Source organism: Pelobates fuscus, chromosome 3 (genome assembly GCF_036172605.1).
Source record: "Pelobates fuscus isolate aPelFus1 chromosome 3, aPelFus1.pri, whole genome shotgun sequence".
Lineage (NCBI taxonomy): Eukaryota > Metazoa > Chordata > Amphibia > Anura > Pelobatidae > Pelobates > Pelobates fuscus.
In genome coordinates this window covers 402874937-402880104 of record NC_086319.1, presented here as the reverse complement: position 1 = coordinate 402880104, position 5168 = coordinate 402874937, and positions in this window count along the sequence as shown.

Sequence of the window (5168 nt, the reverse complement as noted above, 5' to 3'; positions counted from 1 at the left end):
TCCTTCTAGGCATATATTATCCTATTTCATGTAATTTTAAATAAAATAACACCTAAACCAGCCCATTAGTTATTTCCTGGAACCATCCAATAAGAGTAATCTACCATGATTCTACAAGCTGAAATTTTAACTTACCTAAACAGATATATTTTATCTTATTTTAGAGCAAATCAATACACCTGTATAAATATCACGATATGCTAACATGTGATATGTCACATTAATACATAATTATTCTATATCTGCAGAATGGAATGGTTATAACTATATATTTCTTAGTTAACTAAGATTTCTAAATATCGAAATCTGATCGTGATTTATCCAGTCATATATCATGCTATTAGAAATTTTTTTCTAGGTTGATGTCATTGTCGTGGTGTGGTGGATGAGAAATGTTGCAGGGTTCATGGGTGGCGGGGTGTCTGTGAATTTTTTTCATGATCTTGTGGATGGCCGACCAGTATGGTTGGATAATTGGGCATTTCCACCATATGTGGAGGTATGTACCCGTGTGTCTTGTGCATCTCCAGCATGTGTCGTCCATCGTGGGGTCGTATATGTGTCTGTGAAGCGGTGCCAGAGGGCTAGGATTTTGTATGCTGTTTCTTGCGTCCCACTGGACGGTGCGCAGTGAAGTGAGAGGGTGCATATTTTGTCCCATTGGTAGGGTGTGAATGTGGTGCCTAGAACTGTTTCCCATTTCCCCATGAAGCCTGGGGGTGGTAATCTCCTCATCCGCATGATCATGCCATAGAGCGCTAAGAGGCCCCTCACCACCGGGTCTGGGTCCATGCAGATCTCTTCAAACGCCGTTAAAGATCTGAGGGTGTGATTGTTTTGAGTGGTCACCTGTATGAACCCTTTCAGTTGTCGATATCTGAATTGTAGCATGAATGAGTGATTGGTGTTACCCGTCATGGCCTCTAGTTTTTTGATGCGGCCGTTGTCCGCGGCGTGGCAGAGCCTCAGTATTTCATGTCTCAGTAGTTGAACCAACGTCTTCGGTTCCCTTCCCGGCGGGAAGGCCTCTTTAGGGACCAGGGGAAGCATTGGGGACTGTGTGGTGGTGATTGAGAGTGGTGTGGCCATTGCTTGCCACACCTGCATGGTTGCTTTAATTAGGGTGTGTGGGGCTGCCGGTTGTATCCAAAAAATTTAAGCCAGAGATGTGCCCAATAATGGCTTTTCAAAATAGAAAAGTCGAGGCACTCCAAGGTACAAGTCAGGCAATTTTATTGAACCCACTCCATCGCAACGTTTCGACCTACACGGTCTTTGTCAAGCTACTAAGTGCATGTATACATTCATTTTTATAGGAATACAAGTGAATAACAATTAACAAGATCCCATCAAACAATTAGTTAAAATTACATCCATATACAACCCCCAGAATGGCCACATTGATAGTAAAGGCTAACAGCTGTGTCACGAGTGTCAATGAACTCAATTGGAAGCTCTCAATCAGTACCATCCCTGGGATATGGAGACAGAATTAGAAAAAATTAAAATGTAAATATCACAGTAATAAACAATAAAATGAATCAAAGCCAGATCGAGTCCAATTTCTCCTCAAGCATTACTATTAATAACTTTAGTATGATAATATTTGATTCTCTGACATATATAATATAGAATATATACGTATGTAAAAAAAGAAAAGAACATATATAAAAGTGATAAAGATAAACAATCAGTATATGTGTTCCAAAAGTTATATGTACACACATAAAGAGACGTGTTGTATATAAGAAAGGTCTACAGAATTTGGATAGACAGTGTACATGTTAACCCCTTAACGCCGTTACGGCGTTCTATGCCGTCGCGGCTTTAAAGGGCTTTAAAGCCGTTGCGGCGGCATAGAACGCCGTAACGGCTTGCAGCCCCAGGAGCAGAGGTGTACTCACCTCCGCCGCGATCCTCTTCTGGGGGGCTGTCTGAGAGCCCAGGCAGCCCCCCTCCGGCAAATGAGGCCCCCGGGGGCCATGTGATCGCTCTCAAAGAGCGATCACATGGCCCCCTATAGCTGGCTATGGATCTGCCAGCAGATGGACTGTCTAAAATATTAGACAGTCCCCCTGCTGGTAGGTAGTGTAAAAAAAAAATATTAAAATGTTATAAAATAAATTAAATGCCTTTTTATATATATAATATATGTATATATATTATATATATAATATATATACATATTATATATATGTAACGTCATACGTAATGTATTTTAATATTAATATTAGTATATATATTAATATTAAAATACACTTAGAATGACGTTACATATATATAATATGTATATATATTATATATATAATAGATCTACATATATATATTATATATATACGCATAATTACAATAATAAATAAATAAATTAATTAAATAAATAAATAAAATATTGAAACAAAATATAAAATAAATTATATATTCATATGTAATTTCATTCTAACTGTATTTTGTTATTAATATATATATATTGGAAACAGAATACACTTAGAATGACATTCTATATATATCTATCTATATATAAAATACAAATAACCGCAAATATATATATATAGATAAATACATATAATTACATAAAAGATTACATTAGTATACACGTAGAATTTATATACCTATAAATGCATATATATTAAAATTCTACGTGTATATTTAAGTAATTTTTTAACATAATTATGTCATTTGATTAATTAAAATTTGATTGACATGCCTGACAACACAGGGAGAAAGTGCAGAGAATTTAATTCGCAAGCACTATATTAGACCCTGTAACTCTCCAAGACACCATAAAACCTGTACATAGGGGGTACTGTTTTACTCGGGAGACTTCGCTGAACTCAAATATTAGTGTTTAAAACTGGTAAATTGTATTACAACGATTATATTTTAAGTAAAAGTGAAGTTTTTTGCATTTTTTACAAACAAACGGCACTTTTATGGACTATATTATTGTTGTAATATGTTTTACTGTTTTAAAACACTAATATTTGTGTTTAGTGAAATCTCCCGAGAATAACAGTACCCCCCATGTACAGGTTTTATGGTGTTTTGGAAAGTTAGAGAGTCACATATAAGGCTTGCATTTCATTTTTTTGACATTGAAATTTGCCAGATTAGTTATGTTGCCTTTGAGACCGTATGGTAGCCCAGGAATAAGAATTACCCCGATGATGGCATACCATTTGCAAAAGTAGACAACCCAAGGTATTGCAAATGGGGTATGTCCAGTCATTTTTAGTAGCCACTTAGTCACAAACACTGGCCAAATATTAGTTTTTTGCTTTTTTCACCCAAAAACAAATATGAACGCTAACTTTGGCCAGTGTTTGTGACTAAGTGGCTACTAAAAAAAACTAAACATACCCCACGTTCAATACCTTGGGTTGTCTACTTTTTCAAATGGTATGCCATTATGGGGGTAATTCTCATTCCTGGGCTACCACACCGTCTCAAAGGTAACATTACTAATCTGGCAAATTTCAATTTGAAAATGGAACGTTCTATATTTGACCCTGTAACTTTCCAAAACACCATAAAACCTGTTAATGGGGGGTACTGTTGTACTCGTGAGACATCGCTGATTACAAATATGTGCATTTTGTTGCAGTAAAACCTAACAGTATTATGACATTTACAGCTAAAATGTGAGGCGGAACTACAAATTTAAAAAAAAAATTAAAATTTCTCAGTTTTTTTTATTTTATTCATAATAAATTGTTTCATATACAAATATTTTATATGAAATGAAAACCCTGTTTCTCCTGAACAAAATGATATATAATAAGTGTGGGTGCATTTAATATGAAAGAGGGGAACTACGGGTGAACAGACATATAGCGCAAATTCCAGTTTTTGTTTACGTTTTGTTTTGATCAGAACGTGTACTATTGACTCCGTCCTGAAGGGGTTAATAGACAGATTCCAAAGCTGTGAGTAGTTCTAGTTCATAATTATATTTTAAGTGTTGAAGTGTATTATATGAAATATCACAATAAAAAGTAACTATATAACCAAATATAAAAAGCAGGTGTAAAACCCATTATTCTAAGATAAAGTGCATAAAGTGAAAAACGATCATATTAAAGAATTTATTCAATAAATCTATCAGAGATCTATATTAAGTAATCAAAGTCATTCAATTTTAAGAGATAAAGACCTGACTGGTCCAGAAATCATTTATGTGCATTTAGTAGATATGTCCCCAGCACCAGGATCACAGACTAAGAATAATCTGCAAAAACAAAAAAATAGTTAAAATCCAAAAATTAAAACCAATATGACAATGTCTATAATAACGGATTGAGATCATAATAATTAGGGCCTATTGAAGTCAGGGTTTTAAATTCCCTAATTTCCAGTGAGCTTCTCTGAATAATAGCCTTATGTGTGTCCCCATTAATTGACTGTTTAACTCTATGATGTAATCAATTCTGTCCAGCATCACTATAACACCACCCCTGTCAGCTGGTTTAAAGACCAAATCCTGCTTTAGTTTAAATATTATTAAAGCTTTATATTGTGCTTTTATTAAATTATTAGGGTGTGTATACGCTGGACAGGGTTATTTACATCATGACTCACCAAGTTAATAAAAGTATTAACAGCATGATTAGCAATTGATGGATTAAAGGAACTTGTACATCACTTAATCTTAATATTACTTTACATGGGGTATTCAGATCAGTAGAAAGCAGCGGTTTACTAAAGAACACTTTTAACGTCACATTACGGAAGAACCTACACAACACCAAATTATCTCTAGCATTTGGAGTATAAGTAAGACAAAAAGTCAAATATTTTCTTAAAGCTGTAGTATCGTCTTTAGACAAAATCTCAGATAAATTGATTATTGTGTCTTCATCTTCTGGGGGACTTTATTTCTCCATATTGCTGGTAAAGTCCTGCTTCTTATGGCCACCCCTTCGGATTCTTCCGATGTTTCTCCACTGAACAAACCCCTGTAAGGGGGAGTTTCTTCTAAACAAATACACTGAAAGGTTACTGGATTTATTTTCTTGTGAAGGATTAACTTAGTGTTGAATTGGATGTACCTTTTCCATTTTGATTTGCTCTTTTTTTCTTAACAATAGAGCTTTGTAGAAATTCCTGATTTAATAATATCCAGACCATGGAACATTTATTCAGAATTCCTGCAAGCTTTGTGCGATATTCAG